The 17,726-nt window shown below is 38.6% G+C and overlaps 1 protein-coding gene across 1 annotated transcript in view; it reads left to right on the top strand.

The window, feature by feature from the left end:
* LOC109624584 (tumor protein p53-inducible protein 11) overlaps positions 1 to 17,726 on the top strand; it is a 38,453-nt gene that overhangs the window by 6,242 nt on the left and 14,485 nt on the right. The window contains exon 2 of the mRNA XM_020079376.2: positions 712 to 770. The gene's annotated coding sequence lies outside the window, so the exon portion shown is untranslated. The remainder of the gene's footprint in view (positions 1 to 711; positions 771 to 17,726) is intronic.

Genomic DNA, 17,726 nt, shown 5'->3' with positions numbered 1-17,726 from the left:
CCAAGAACAGCACTCACTACAGTAGGTCTGTTCTTCTTGTATTGATTTGGTGATTCTTGCTTTAGATTTATTCTTACATTAGTAACAAATATGATTCAGCGAAACAAGATGGTGGTAAGCTATATTTAGTTTCATCATTCAGCACTCACCGACTTCTGGTCTGTCTCTAAGGACCAGCAATATTGTTCTGCTATGGAGGATGGCTTTGTTCCTGGCATCTTTGCTTTTAATTTCCTTCTGTTTGGTGTAACTGGGGTGTTGCTTTAGACCTAAATAACGGCCCCACAGCACACACGCTAGTGTTTATTTCCAGTGGACAAGATTAGAGAAGCTAAGACCATATGTTGCTTTTCAGACCTTGCCGTTTTATGGCAGCAGAAGCATCTCAACACACTGATTTTATCTGGGGAACTGACAGAAAAGCAATTCCATTATTTAGTGGTGGGAAAACATTGTGGACAATTTCTGTGTACATTAGGGAAGTCATTTCACTCGAAAATGTAATATTGGATTTATTATCTTTGATAACCTCTACGCCATATTGCAGTGCTTTACAACATCTGATGGTTTCTTTAGTTCGACTTATTGGCATCCACTTTTCTCAAACAAACTGGTTTATTCTGATCTTTTCAAAGTAAAGTTAAGAGATTTCAGACCATAAGTTTGTGTTTTCATTTAAATATATGTTACAATTTGATTTTCCTTTGACAGGTGAACTTCAGAAGACTTCACAGGAGCATCATCTTCCTAAATTGACGAACCCAAATTCAGTAAGTAAAAGCAAAAATTTTGTTTCACTTCACGGATGTATATGGTTTAGTCATTTTTAAGTGTGTGGTAAAAGGCTTGCATTCACTAGAAATGAGGAATTTACCAGGCTGTGTTGCTCAGCTGTTGAACAAGCTCTGCTGTGGAGACTGGTTGTGAAGAGTCTGTATGTATTCATTCTCACAGTGGAGCATTGTGATTGATTTGACTGCTTCTCTGATTGCATGCGTGGAACTTTTCTTATGCTTTCACATTCGCTCCATTTGCCCTTTGGACAAAGCCTCCCTTCATTTCTCCTCAGCCGCACTCATACATCACATCTATCAGTCTCAATGCTTGCATTATACGTCTGGTTAACTGACCCCATTGGTAAGAAATGTAAATAGCTGTTAAATATTAAAATTATGGTGGCAGCCTTATCTCGTCATGGATTTACCACATCACCTCAGAACTATATATGCATGTTTCTTAACCCTCATCTTGTTGTCATTCTGTCCTGTTCCCCTGATTTGGGGACAAAAGTAATAAAAGGGGGCTCAATGTCAAGGCAGTCAGTACCTTCAGTACTTGTTTCTGTGTTAGAGAGTGATTTAGAGAGAGAGAGAGAGAGAGAGATATTTTAAAAAATCTTTTGGTTTATCATGAATGTGGGGGGGGCAGTGTGATAAATTATTCCTTACAGAAAGAAGGTTATTGGTTCAAATCCTGGTTCTGTGTGGAGGAAACATGTTTTTTGAAAGTTCATGAAACATAATCAGTTATTGTCTTTGCAAGGGGGAGCGTTAGAAACAACTGAATGCTAAAAACAACTGAATGCTAAAACACAGCACATAACCTTAGACGCTCAGCTACAGTAAAAGTTTTAGCATTAGTGTTAATACAGTCACTGAGCCATGGAGCAGCTGGAACACAAGCCTGTGCTGGGCACAAACACATTGGAACCCGTGATAAGCAATTTATAAGCAGCCTGTCTATTGTGTTGACCTAATATTAGCAGACATTTTTTCTTGCTGAAAACAAATCTCATTGTGGTAATAAAAAACAGCTGAGCACCACACAGCAGCAGTGAATACATGGAGGAAGGACAAGTGTTGGTACTGGACATTAAACCTAAAACTGTCTTTTTAGTTAACCAGCAAAATAAATACTCACAGTTGGCAACATTGCTTACTAGCTCAAAGAAGGGTATCATAGGGCTTTGCAATATAATATATATCATAGTTTGCATGATGATAGAAAAATGTATATTGTTTAATATTATTCTCTACAGTTTATTTCACTGTGCTAAAAATTGCACTCTTATGACAATATTTGTCATCTGGATAATTCTTTGCGTTCACACAGCAGAGATAGAAGCAGGACATTTGCAAGAAGGCAACTCAAACATGGAGGAACAATGTGTGACACTGAGCCAGAAAAAAGGACTGTGACCAGCCAAGACAAAACAAGGAACTCTTACCTAAAAGAGGGGCTACTTCCGTGAGGACAGAGTTTGGGTATGACAAGTCTGACATCAACCAGAAAACTGTACAACAGACTCAAAACACCACTCGCCTCTTATACCTGTCAAACAGTATGAAGAGTCTACAGATGATAGCCACAATATTACAGCTGAGTGCTCACAATATACTCCAGACTTAGATGTCGAAAGAAGCTTTTGCCTGTGGCACACCATATGGTAAAAAGATCATGAAGATACAGCTGCAGTTACAACATCCACAAGGATATGGCCCCAATACACAGGGTTGAAATAAGATGTGTGTAATGATTACACTATATGTGTAGTTATCTGCATATTAAAATGTCCTGGATGGTGGGGAGAGAGATTTCTATGATCTTCTCAGCTGTCCTCACTATGAGTTATAATGGTCTTGCATCTTTCTTCTTTGCAATTCCTGAGCCACAAAGTGATGCAGCTAGCCTTGAAACTCTTCACAGTGCCTATTAGCAGGTGGTGAGGATGGGTGGTGGTAGGCTGGCCCTCTGCAGGAAGTGGAGGCGTTGTTGTGCCTTCTTGAATGCAGAGTTGGTGTTTACGGCCCAGTTGAGGTCGTCGGAGAGGTGTACACTTAGGAACTTGGTGCTCCTGACCTTCAATACCAGTAACTTGAGTCTAAACATTATAATAAGCAGAATGGTGATACTGTGTTGGGATCCCACATCCACTCCGATCTTATAGAAGAGTGACATTGCTTTCATGAGCGGACCTGTCACTGGCCTTGATGGACCAGCAACTAATCAGTCAATTTGCTCTGCATTACAGCTTTTACTGGCCACAGACCATTGGACCAGCAGTTATGTTTTACAATTTTTACAGGATAAGAGACCCTCTATACTTAGGCTCTCAGTTTGGGAGAAATGGAATTATATCTTGTTCAAATTTGTGTGGCATTCACAAAGAGTCTTGCATTTTAAAAGCTTTAGAAAACATTAAGACACAGGCAGCAATTAGACTGTTCTGTATAGCTTCTTTTAGACATGCTCCGGACTCCGCAGTTCCTACGTTTTTTCTCCGAAGGAGGTGCCTGTGTGAACGCAAATGTCTGAGTGAGACGCTCGACAGTTTGTAGAAATCCAGGAGAAGTCGATGTGAGAACACAGCAGGGGATCCCCTGCTGGATTCACCACAAGCAAGTGGGGGGGTTGATGGAAAAAAACAAAAACAAACAGAAAACACAAAGTGGTGTCATAAACATAGAAGACACCGACAAAGATGTCAAGAGAGTTAATGGTGATGAGAGCTGATGAAGGTGGGTCTGTAAGCATGATCACGTGATCTTGGCAGCGAAGTAATACATCACTTCCTGCCTCTGTCGCTGCACACGGCTGCTCTATCTCTCACCTGAATAATGTGGAGGATTTGATGCTGTTGTGAACGCATCTGTGCAGAGAGCCTCCCACTGTGTTGTGCATGTGTGAAAGGCAGACTAGGGTTAGGCTCTGTAGGCAATTCTCTGGATTTCATCTGTAGGTCATGTATTAAAATGGCTCATGTAACTCATAAAATATATTGTGTTTTATAAGCATTTTCTACACCTTCACACCTGGTGTGCTGTGAAGAGTGACACTTGCTGCGAGTACCAACACTAAATGTCACTCATACCTCCATCATACTCACATGACCCTCTGTAGGCATTGGACAAATCTGTATCGTTCGGAGCATTTAGCATTTTAAGTTTTTGACTGCTAAACATTTTCTATTATCGGACAAATGGAGCAGTAATAAATCACATTTCCTGAAGGATGAAGCTTATTTAATGCAAATGTATGCAAATGCTGTTAACAACCCAACCCCCCTGTTGAGTAAACTGATTGAAGCCCAGGGTAAAACCTAATTTAGGAGGGAGGGTTGCTGCAGTAGCCTGTGTTACTGGTATTAGACAGTGTGATTACATAACCTGCCCACCAGCCCAATGTATGTTTATCTTTTTTTGTAGGCAGAAACTTTTGGTTAATTGTTACTCATTAGCGATATTGCCCATGTTCTTTAAATAAAAACTACATTTAAAAAAATACTACTTATCATTTATTCTTATAAAATTGCAGTCTGATGCTGCAGTAGGGAAATGAGAGTGTATATCAGAGGTTACCAGAGTTTTATCAAATAGAGAGAGATGACCAAATAGGTGCAGAATTTGGTGTCAAAGAAATGTAAAATGTTATGAGGCTGTGGGCAACAGAGTTTCATAAAAGAAATTGTCCATATATTTTATGCTTCTCATAAGACAAAATATCTCTAATCTTGTATTTGTGCCATTGTCATTGTAGCACCGTGCACAGTGCCTTCATTTGCTCAGTCCCTCCTTGCTGAGTTTTTACTCTCCTCAGCAGGCAGGCAGAACATTGCCTGGCAGTTCCTACTTTAGCTGTGCACGTTCCTGTCACCGGCACGCAGGTCTTTCATGCATTGCGCCCAGCGTGCTGAGTGCGTGTGCCCGGACTGTGCTGACTGTCACAACAGATACACAGATGTATAGTTCAAGAATCTGAGACTGTGGGAAACACACAGTAACAGTTATCCCTTATCTGTGGATGTGTTTGTTGCCAGATCCACACACACTTATGTTTCCTTGCCTTAGGACTCATTTGAAAACAGTGTTGAAACTAAACTTGTTTTCTTCAGTGCTGGAGCTCAAGCAGCTTTCACAGATAGGCTCTACGAGACTGGCTTTGTGAAGACCACGCCCTATGTTCAAAACATCATAATGTTTTAATGCTTGTTGAATCACTTGACACTTTGAGTAAAATACAATTGAATTCCATTTCTTAAAATAATGCTACACAGAAACCCCCATGCTTCATTCTAACAATTACATTTTAATAGATAGTGTTGCTTATTTTTGTTCCTTTCAAAAACTGCATCCATGACATTAAATCAATTGAATACCACCTTTCTAAAACAAAACCTTCAGTTCTCAAACAATACAAGATTTCCCAAAGCCCTTGATGGTTGAGGTTTCTCTCTATAAAAAAGAGCATCTTGAACAAAAACAAAACTTAATAGAAAAGTCCTAGATTTTTATTAAATATTGTGCCGTCAAGCTTCTCAAAGCAAAAGCCACATATTGTCATCTAGAAATTAATAGTTGGCCTTTATGTTATTGAGAATCTGCTTTTTTAGATTGATCTTTATTGAATAATTCTTAGTTGCAGCATTAATTAAAAACAGCATTAATAGTGTTTTATATTTATGTATAGTTTTTTTTAAATAGTTACAAACAATGAAGTGCATTGAGTATCAATGTGAGTGGTTTTTATGCAAAATGCTAACACTTTCCATATTGTTGTAAATATGCAGTATATTTGGAAAATAATTGTATCAATACAGACATTCTTAAAACCATATTGGCTAACCTTAATGTTTACTTTTTGTATCAATTGATTTTGTACAATGGCTGTCTGTTAAAATATTTCTGACGTTAATGATGCAGGAAAGTGAGCAACGTCTTATTGATTCCTTATAATTGATTAAAATCATCACAACCAGACTCTTGCTAAGGGAATAAACTGAAGTTAACAGGGCCAGGAGACAAACCCAACCTTTTGTCCAGATAAGATATATTCCTCATCGTGCCTGAACGTTGACCATTCTGTGCAGACTACCATTTGCTTCTGGCTAAGGTTGATTCCCTCATTTGTTTCTGTGTAAACTCAGCTGAGCCCTCATGGCATTTGTGGAGCTCTGCACAAACCTGATTAGCAAGCTGTGTGGGCGTTCTCACACTTACCAAGACACAGCCTTGGTATATCTGAGGATGCGTTAACAATATAGACTGTGACAAAACTGGCAGTAATGATTAAGTTTTAGGGAACCTTCTTCTCCTGGATGTAAATTGGAAATCTCATTTTATATATATATATTACCTCTACACAAAGACATCATTCAGTAACAGGCTGTCTTTTAGGTGTCTAAAATGGCTGAATGCTTTTAGGGCAAAAAGGTTGATTTTAGTACAGCACATCAGAGGCTTTGCACACATTACTACAAACACACAAACATGCCTTGCCAGACTTACATGTCAGAGCTGTTTAGGATTTTGCTGCTATACAACAAAGACTTTATTTATGTCTCTCTGTCTACTTGTAAAGTGATCTATGTCTACTGCTTCTGTCAAGTAACTTTTTCCTGAACAAAAACATGTGATTTCCAAGAAGAGTTATCATCTCAAAGAAAATGACTGACATTATGTTGTCAGTGGATTATTTTTGCTCAACTGCTAAACGTAGGAACTGCGGAGTCCGGAGCATGTCTAACCAACACAAGACTACGTAACCACTGCTATTCCTGTAATTAAAACGAATTAGTGCTGAATGACAGGTTATTAGAGGTTCTTAACATTTTAAAACACTGTTTTATAATTTCTGCTGACAGCCGAGAGGACGGTTGAGGTTTGAGCGAGGTCACAACAGGCAATGTTTCAAAACCTTTACTATTTGCATAGGAATGGTCTGTGCCTTTGTCGGTGTGGATGCAGCTGTGTGTATTGCACATTGTTTGTGGAAGGTGCTCTGCCTACTGATAAAGGGCATTGATTCAAGTATTTCTGTCATCAGATCTGAGAAGGTTAACAGAATGACAGTCTGATGTTGAAATTAGGTTTCTTTGTCTCAGACAGGAGTTTTGCTTGGAAACAAGAGGTGTCTCACAGGAATATATTTCACGAGAGAAGACATTCAAACCCAGAACTACAGCATTAAACTGAAACCATTTTGTTTAAGTAATCTGTCCACTAGTTACCTTCTTAGTAGGGTTGTAGTGTGAAGTCAGTCTTACAGTGTTCTGGCCCGAATTTCATTTTCTGTACAGTCATAAAACCCACACAGTTAATTTTTTCTTGTTTCGCTGTATTGAGTTAACCAAGGATTTGGTGTCAAAGTAAAAGAGCCTATTCAACAATTATACTGGCTGATAAGGGTTGATCATTGTGATTTCCCAGTTATGATGCACCCGTGCATGTGCAACCGCTCAATGTGAGAGGGAGATTGGGGCAAATAGTGTTTCACAGTGAAGCACTGGTGGGAAACACAAAGTTAGAGATCTTGTGTTATGAGAAGTGTAAACATTTTTTTTGCATCATTATTAAACTGTGGCGGAAAAAATAAGACTTTCTCAGACTGCCACAGTCTATTGGAAAAACAGATTCTTAAGTAATCGGACAGAAAACATGGCGTGGTAAAACAACATCAAGTGCCTGCAGTGTTGGGAGTGTGTTGTACCACTGACATGCTGAAATAGTATGTCGGAAGACTGGTTTGAGTAGTAAATCTAGGAGTTTGAAGGCCTCTCTGACAGCAAAGTATGCTTTCACAAATGAGATTTGCGACACAAAGCTTTTTAATTTCAAGGTTTCTGCACTGTCTTTAAAGGTTCAGTGTGTAAGATTTAGGTGAAAGGGATCTATTGGCAGAAATTTGATATAAAATAATCCTTGTGATGTTTTCACTTGTGTGTTTCATCTAAATTGTATGAATTGGTGTTTTCTTTACCCTAGAATGAACCCTAAATATAAATACTTTATATTTAAATTGAGAGGGGGTTCTTTCTACGGAGTCCTCCATGATTTTTACAGTAGCCCAGACTGGACAAACTAAACACCTTTTGAGTTTTTATGACAACTGAAGGCTCCCACAGGTTCTCTTTCATGTTTGGGGAAGGGAAGGGGAGGGTGAGGTGAGGTGAGGGGTTTTCAGCTTCAACATGAAACTTCACCTCTAGTCACTAAATTCTACACATTGCCCCTTTAAAGCCATTAAAGCAGAGAACAAACTGTAAAATATCTCTGACTTACCTGACCCTGCCAAAGTCATTACTGCCTTTGTGTCTTGTGAACTAAAAGAAATGTCACATCTATGGTAATTACTGTCATGTATTGTTTAATATTTTCTTTTGCAGTGTGAGGTACAAAAAATGTTTTTTTCCACACGAGCCATCTAGGAAAAAGACTTGTCAATAAAATTGAATTTGTTGTTCTTGGTTTTATGAGCTTCTGGACTAATACTTGAAATTTGACTCGTACCTGCACACTAATGTTGTTAGTGGCTTTTAGTGGAATACTCTTGTCGGTTCATTTGAACTTTATGGGCAATGGAAGTGTTTTTTTTGCTGTGTGAACCAACCTACGTGTGAGTGCATCCATTACCACTATCACAGCTAGAGTGATGAGCACCAGAATATATGATAAGCTCTCTTACACATGTTGGGAGGAGATGAGATGGCAGAGGATAAAAATGCAGACATTATATCCTGACAACATAAATGGCAACATGTTGGATATTTCAAGGATCTATTTTTGACCTTTACCTTGCAATGATTTCCACATGAAGAAATCCTTAGTGACGCAGATTGATCCCGCGAATGAGTCGTCTTCGTCACTCACCACGGCTGCCTAGCAACCAGGTAGCACTTCGGCAGGCTGAGCAAGGGTGAACTTGTCATATTGCTGCACCTCATGGATCAATCCTCTGTACAAGTAACTGTACATTGTTTGAATTACAGTGAAACTGACACTTGTGGATTTGTACTTAAAACTGTATATCTACAATCAAAAGCAGTTGTCTTTGGCAGTACTTTCACAAGTTCAGTATGACTTTAAAAAATCTGTGACTGACTATTTCCATTCAATGCTGTTCTGTATCTTGAGGCTGTTCAATCAATTGCTTTAACACTTCATTTACTAACATGTAAAGAAAGAAAATACCCCCAACCATTTTGTAACAGAAACATGTTTACTCCACTTGTAGTAATTACAGATTATCCTACTCCCTGATTAGTTCTTCTGTCGTCAACAAGATCAGAGAAGCAGAAGAACGTAAACAGAATAGATAGCTTGGAGTTACTAAGTAGAGAGTTAGAAATAAACAGACACAATGCATAATAAATGCAGTACTTAGTATGGGTCATATAAAGTAGTGTGGGACAGGGTTATTATTTCTTTGGTCTGCTCTAGTAAACATAAAACTAGCAAAAATAATTCTCAACTGGCCATAGAACTGCATAATTCAGTGTTTTCTGTGGGTGAAGGGCACAATGTGACGGTGGGTAGTTGAGGGTAGTACTAAATAATGGTTAGATTAAGAATATTTTCATTTTTATAATTTTGAATTTATATCTTTTATTAATCTGCATGGCAATTTTGTATTTTTGAAACATAGTGTTTGAAATATAGTATAACCAAGTCATGAATATTGGAATATTATCTAAATCTGGGTCCTGCCCATTCTCTCTATGTTGGGATTTTGGTCTCATCTTGTTGTCTTTGCTTCATGCTTTTCCCAACAATGTAACAGCAGCCTATCTGCACCTGTTTAAATGTGACTCTGTCGTAGTTAGCGGGTTTGCTGTGGGGAGTGATTCTCTCCTGTTGTATGAGGTCAGTGCCAGCATGTTGTTGCAGCCACAAAAAAGTGTATGCCATTAGAGATAGTCACAGTACTTAGCTTGGACCTGTGAAAGTAAAGATAGACCTTCCAACTATCTAAACGCCTGCCAGAGCAAGTCACCAGTGTTGGATTAGATGATTGATTGGTTGGATTGATTACCCTACACGCTTGGCAGAGCTGGGACACAAACATGCACACACAGTACTCTCCTATAGAAGTGGGATGATGGTGTGCCTGTCTGAACTGCTTGTGAGTTGCACAAACGCCCACAGTGAAGTGTTTACAGGGTATGCATGCCTTTTTTGTTGTGGTTGGCAGCTGCAGGAAATAATAGCAGCAGAAGAACTGATTTAATATTATCAAAATATCACTTCGTACTTTAAAGGGATTGGTGCTTACTGCTAAGTATGTTTATATCAACAGTGTCCTGGCACCATAAATGACATTGTCAAATCTATTGTGTCAACCTCTTGCAATAGTTGAGAGTCAAAGAAGTGCAAAATGCAGTCACTGAATTCAATCAAAAAGTTTGTTATGAAGTACGTCTACAACAAGAACCCGACAATTGTTGACTGAACTCATTTATTTTATTTGCTAAAGAAGAATTTTACTTGCATTTGGTGAGTGGTGGATGCTAATTTTGGACCCTTGTGTGGCAGCATTGACTGTACATCATATCTACAGGCCCAGATTTATGGGTCAGAAAGCCAGACAGTGATTTTGTTTGTTGTTTCTTCTTGACTAGCTCAAACTAACCTATAGCCCTGTAGCCCCAGGGGTTTTTGTACCGTGATTTTCCACAGCTTGTTTCTTTAACTCGGAAAGTGAGGAAAATATTTTTGTTGATCTATAGTCTATAGTTGGGCTGTATATAAATATATATCAATGAATCAGTGGAATTGATAGTGGCAGAGACCTCCTATCACAGTGGGCTATAAAACCAACATTTGGAGCCTTGTAGTTGCCCTAGGGAGCTACAGTACACACAATTATGTTGTCAAATGTGTTACAACTGAAATAGCCCATTTTTGATTTTTTTCCTCTGCAGGAGAGAAACATTAAGAACAAAACATTTTCCACCATTTATAAACTGGAGTGTTCAACCACCGCTGAGATTCTAAAATGTTGCTTTTACTGATCATTACCATTTGCCATCTACTTATTATACTAATTAAATTACTCACTGCTCTTATTAAGATGCACTTGTACATTCAATACAACCACTTAACCGTAATGATTCGTCTGTTGTTGTACCAAGCACAATTGACACCACTGTGCCTGTTGCTAGTGCATTTCAAGGATAGTGCAAGTGATGAGTCTAATTGTGATCTACAAGTGAAGATGTAAAGCATTGTAGCAGTGCAGGTTTGAGCTTAATGTAATTTGCCTTAATCCACAAAGTGCAGTAACATAACCCCTTTCACTATAACTGCACCACACAATTCTGTGATGAAGTGTCTCTGGTTACCCTTGAAATGTTAAGAAGTCTCCTGTAATCTCCTAGCAGTCCTGAGGGGAAAATATTTGGGTGTGCAGAGTTTTATCCACTAATAAGTTCTTGTTGTGCGTCATTAAAGACTGCATCATTAGTTCGTATAATTAGTCCTGGCGAACAGTTACCCTGGACAACAAGCTTTTGACATCTGGTATTTCTTGTCACTACACCTCCAGTGCCTTCATTTTGTCAGACTTAACCCTGCTGAGTTATGAACACTGTTCCTGTACTTAGATTAATACGGCAGTTATGCAGTAAATCCTGCCTTAAAAAAACTGATAGTCTTCAGTTTTTTCTGAAACACTATTAGATCGTTTTACAGTTGTTCTGGAGGCTGTAGATTGTGGTGCCATTGAATTGTGTTGTTTTATTTGGAAAGATGTTGCTGTTAAGTTTTCAACTCTATTTATCACAATTAAGGTTTTTTACATAACAAAAACACCTTTCTTTGGAGAAAGACAGACCTAAATCTCAATGCAATGGTGCAGGTGGATGGAATTGTGATATCCCAACCTGCACTCTGTTGAGCTCTCACTACTTAAATACAAATGTTAATTACACTTAAACACAAGTAAAGCACAAAATCATTATTAGATTTGAAGATATGCAAGCTGTATGTTTTGTTAATATTACACATGTCATCTATTTTACTGTTCCAACTGCATGTGTCATGTCCAGCGCTAATTTTAAAAACTGCTGTCCTTGGATGCACTCTATGAATGTTTGTGTGAATGGCAAAACAACTGCACTGTAAAGCGCTTTGAGTGGTCATCAAGACTAGAAAAGGACAATATAAAACAGACCATTTCTCTTTCTGATATATCCAATAAACGGCCAGCTTGATAACTGAGTGTATGTAGTTTTATTTCTTAAAGTCCATTGCTTTTTCCAGCTTTTGTATATTATTAAATAATTTGTGAAAGTGTTATTGCTTTAGTTGATGTTTCATTCATTACAATAATGATGACAGGATCTGCTTTTAAATTAGATTTTCTGTGTAACCATAATTATCACATCAGACTGACTAAAAGATATTAGCCTTTCACAGACATATCGGTGTATATGGTGTTTATTTTTGCAGATGTGGAAACTTTTATTTTACTGAAAAAACAATACAGAAAAGATGTTCTTTTGTGTTTCTATTTTACATAAGTTTATATTTTATACGTTTTTTGAATTTTGACGGTTTTACTCCTCGGATGAGATGGTTCACCTTCCAGCTGCGCGGGTGCATTAAGTGTCAGCTCTGCTTTACCTCAACATGTCTTTGCTGCTTCTGAGTTGGCCTCACAGTGAGCCTCTCTTGTCAAGATGCTTCCAGAGATGGAAACACCAAGCAATCACCGGCACCCCCACCCCAGTGCTGTACCCCACATGAGCACTGAGTAACAGATGGTAAAAATAAACCACCTGTCTATTTGACACACCAATAAATATAGGGTGCACTGTATAGAGTATAAAGTATAAAGCAGTGTCAAGTCGCACTGCGGTTAATCACTCTATTGTTTAGTTTTTTTAGTACTGGCTCCTTCAGAATGAGCTTGGAAGTGGAACGTTTTTTTAATATGGGTTGTTTGTAGCCTTAATCTTAAAGGTTACCAAGTTTCTAGTGTGTCTAAGTTAACACGCAGGTTTAACACAACTGTGTGCAAACCAGCATTGCAAAAATTGTTTATTCAATGTGTTATTTTCCTCCTCGTGGTTGATATACAAAGGAGGAGTAGTAATGCAAGGAGGGATGGTGGGCTGCCTTCACTAGAATGAGAGACCCGCAGGGAGTCAACAGAGACGCAGCTGGACTGCAGTCCTGTGAACCCTGTCATTATCCACAATCCTTACGGTTGAGTGGATTGGATATTGCTTGAAATAATTATTCAGAGATCCACATTCTGACTGACAGTATCTCACAGCATCACGTTGTTCATTTTAAAACAGATTTTCATTATTATAACCTTGCCTTTATAGATGCTGTAATGAGATCATATCATAGGATCAGTTACTGCTTGTATACTCGGCTTTGTGTGTAATTCTGACTACCCAAGGATGTTCAGTCACCACTTTAGCAACACGCTTACGTAATCACATCAGAGTAAGTCAGGCAACAAGCGGGTCAATTCCCTTGGTTTAGTGTGATGCAATAACTGAATTTTAGACAGGGAAACTCCTTATCTTTGGATTCATTAGGAGAAGTTCATCTCATGTCGACTGTCCCCAGATGATTACACAACAGCTATAATCTGTTTGACTCACATGCACAATAATCCATTGATACTAACTGAGGAGCTGTTAACACAGACTGCCTGCATTTACAGATCTTCTGTGTTGTGTAGAATACAGTTTCCAGGCCATGTATTGGGGGCCTGTTCAAGAAAAGGTCTCAAGACAGGAATTCAGTGCCTCCTCCATTGTCTTTTGTTTTATTGCCAGCTGTAGTAAGCTCTGGTTTCTGTGTTCATCGGTTTTCTCTGCCCTACCACGACTGAACCTCATTTGTAATTTCCACTACATTAGAGCCAGCATCTGTCAGGCAAGGAAACCATTACTTTAGCTGATTTAAGAAATCTGAGTTTCATCACTCCTTCATAACTGGATACATCAACTGGATCAAGCTCTCATTTTGCATAATATGATGTGTGCTACAAGTGTCTAATCTCAACTATGCTTTACTGATGTAATAGTCAACTGAATGTGTCAAATGTGTGGTCATAGGGAGAAGACTGGGACCATACTTTATGTTCACCTCTCAGTAATCTTTTATTATTCTTATTCTTTTATTCTACTTCTATTAACTGTGCTTGGTTGGAGTTGGAGTGCATTAACAAGCAATAGCAAGGTCTGTTCCTCCCTTGCAATTTTAAGTAATTCATCATGCACAACAACAATCTGTCCACTCGCACCTCTTTACACCTTTAGTTGTTCCAGCAGTGGTTTGTCCTATTTCATTTTGGGTTTGAAATAATATTTCAATTTTATTTATTCATAAAACAATGACAAAACCATACAGTACATGTGTGAGGGGTATATCTCAGATATACCTGATGTAGTTCAGCTTGCTCTTTGTGGGATGAAGTTAATGTCTTTATCATGAGCATCAAGTAAAAAAGAGTACATGAGTCATGCTGTGGCATTTTCCTTCTCACATTATCTCTGAAGGCTCTCTTCCTCCCTCTCTCTTCATCCAGACCACTCTCCTGAGATGTGCATTTTTGGAACAGGGAAAGAACCTGTAGAGAGGAAAAAAGCACCTATGTGAATTGAGATATGTTGAGTTTTGGATTTATAATAGCAGATGTAGGCAGACGTATTAGATCCAAAAAGAAACGGCATTAGATCCTTCATCGGGCAGTGATTTGTGAATCAGGAAGATCTTGAAGAATGGATATACATATATATATATATATATATATATATATATATATATATCTGGAAAATACACTGCAAAATCGAGCTGTTCCACAAATTAGTTTCACTCTTTGAAATGCCTCTCAACTAAAGAAGTGAACGGCTGAAACTCTTCATGTCTACATCTCCATTGAACTGTTTTTGTTGAGAGTCTTTGTTGAGCTTGTTGCAGAACTCAGACTTCACAGTCCCACAGTTTCCCACATCCACTTGCCCTGGGGCACAAGACATTTTATTCTGGATCAAAGGAACTCATGCCTTTGTCTTCTCAGTGAGTAGATGCGGTCACACATAGTTGCATAATTCCATATGATAAATTGTCAGAGAACTATGCAAGTCGGTTCAAAAATTGTGTGTCCATCCATCTCATATATAATTCACTAGATAAGTGACTACTCCGATCAATTGGAAACGGGAACCATTAATGTCAGTGTATGAACTTTTATGATAATCCCTCTGTTTTTTCTCCAGTCACCAATTGTTTTCCAACCTCAAGGGAAGGGGAGGTGGTTAAGTCTGATGAAGCAGTAAAGCAAACAAGCACCTCCTCAGCACTGTTAGGACATCTGTAATCCTCTAAGAGTCAATGATGCTTGTTCTAACTCCAATAGAACACGGAGACTTGATCCCCCCTGCCTTCAGCTTAAAAGCATACTGTGTTGAAGCTCCATTATGCGTCAGGGCAATGAGAAATCTATAACATTAACACTAACCATGAGAGGCAATACACTTACTGAGGTCAGTCAGTCATGGTGAGGGCACACAAGAGACAGACATTTCTTTCAGGACTAACTGCCCTCACTTGTTTCTGTTGAGTTCAAGCTGTGTTTTTTTTTCATTATCTACTCTTGGCTCCACAAAGCCCTGCGGAAGATTCCAAACATGTTGGTGAGGGGATTTAGAAACTATTGGGCAACTGTGTCTCAAGTTATTTATGGAAAAGTGAAGGAGGCTGTAGAGTCTGCTTTCTTATTTTGAGTAACACATTTGTTCACAGTTGATCCTCTACCCCCACACACTGCTTTTGTCCTTGTGATACAATCTTTTTTTTTTTTACAGAACATCTTTCTGGGGAGTTCTCACCTTTCTCTCAATATATTTCTCCTATATTTAGCAGCTTTTCATTTCTACAGCACATGTTCTGTCACAAAGTCTGTGGAAAGAATCAAGAGAGTGGTGATTATTACTAGTATTTAGCTTTTGTTTATTCTTCTTTCTATGTGGATACATTCTGTATTTGCCTACTTATTCTGCGATGAGATCTTCTGCAAAGAAATACTCTCACTCTTAAATGTCCATGTAGGTAGAACGATAAATATTTTGTCAATAGAACTCTAAGGTATTTAAAGCTATACTATAATAGTATTTCTCCAAATCACCCCTGCAGACTGCTCCCACATGTTTGTATACTCATCTTTTCCATCTTGACAGCATCTCAATACATCTGTGACTGATGGAAGTTTAAAATTGGCCACTTATATGGACTGCTTTCTTCTTTTTTCAGCTCCTAATTCATCTTTTAAATTATTCTTAGTCTCTGATGCCTCTTGCATCATCCAGGTGCAATGTGTTTGTGTTCAGAAACAGCACATATGTATGTCGCCATAACATAAAGAGGTAGACTAACTTGCCCCTCAGACGAGGTCACAATCAGGGTAAACACAAACTGCACGTAGCAGTTATATGTCATCACTGACTTGCATCATGGCAGCTGTCAAGAAATGCTGTTGCAAGTGCAACTGGAAAAGGGTAACACTGCATTTTTCTACTGTGCAAGAACAAAAGCCTGCTATGACGTGTGAGTGCGCAAGAAGGTTAGCACAACTCTACTAATTGGAAATAGTTTTCAGATGTAAAAAAATGAAAGGAACTAAACATATTCTCTATTCTGCAACACTGACAAATCATTGAGGGTGCAAAGCAAGTTAGAACAATGTCCCAATGTCAATTCTTATAAACTTTATGCACATCCTCATGTACATTCAATAATCTGAATTTTAGGCTTAAATATTAAATTTTAAATGTGTCTTAAAATTAGTTATATTTCAAAGGTAAATATATTGGCAACATGTCTCTACTCCAGTTTACTTAATAAAGAGTCTTTATTCTCTATTCATCCTAAAAGGACACTGGTGGCAGCAAAGGAGAGTGACGGCGTAGTAGCACTGACTCTCAGCAGAAACCTCATTATTAAAGGTGGTTACAATCATGAAAGGTGCTTTCAGTAATGAAGAAGTGATTGTTCTATTGGCAGTTGCTAGGCAACTACATCAGCATTGCTGACAAGTCAAGGAGCAGAGGTATGGGGAGGCACAGACTCGCTAGAGTGTTTTAGAATGTGAGCGTGTGATTTTCCAAGGAATACAGTTATATGTGTTTTGTTTGGTATTTGATCACGGATTCTGATGGGGTCATGGTGGTGGAGCAGAAAAAGAAAGGAAACATACAGGGCGAGTATTGAGGCTGTGAGAAGATTGTTTGATTAAAGGGATAGTTCACAGAAAATGTAATCATCCCTCATTATCTTCTCACCACTATGCTGATGAAAGGGTGAAGTGTTTGCGTGCACAGAACACAATATCCATATCCAATACAATTGAAGTCAATTGCGACAGCTTCTTCCAACATAATTACGTAAATACATTGAATATGCAAGCTGGAAGTACATGATGAAGTCATTGTTGTTGAAAGAGACATTGAGGAGCCATTCTAAGTGAGACATGAATATATCCATAACCAAGGTCAGGCCATATTGCTGTGTAGGCAGTACAAACTGACATCAAAACCATTGTCCGACAGAGTCACATGTCATCAGTGGAACTTAATCAATATGGAAAGTGAGACCCTCAGTCTTCAGCAACCTCAGCTCTGTTCAATGCGTTGGCTCATTGTGGAGTCACCTGTATCTGTTGGTCTCCTGACAGACGGACATGGCATCTGGCTCCTGCTTCTAGTCTATCTTGAGGGGAAGGTTTTATGGGTTGCTGCTTGTATTTTCGAGACCCGTGTTATGTAATTGCATTGCATAAATCGAGTCCTCCAGGGGTTTATTTGTATATTGGTAACTGTATCTTCCTGCCTCTGCTCTGGAGAAGTGTCTTCTTTGGAGAGGGGGGTAATCGCAGAAGAAATACTCAAGTGATGATTTTTACATAATGGAAAAAGAAAACCCCATTTTCTT

The sequence above is a fragment of the Paralichthys olivaceus genome, chromosome 7, assembly GCF_024713975.1.
Source record: "Paralichthys olivaceus isolate ysfri-2021 chromosome 7, ASM2471397v2, whole genome shotgun sequence".
Lineage (NCBI taxonomy): Eukaryota > Metazoa > Chordata > Actinopteri > Pleuronectiformes > Paralichthyidae > Paralichthys > Paralichthys olivaceus.
The sequence above is the reverse complement of the archived record's forward strand: the minus strand, read 5'-3'. Positions and strand labels throughout refer to the sequence as shown.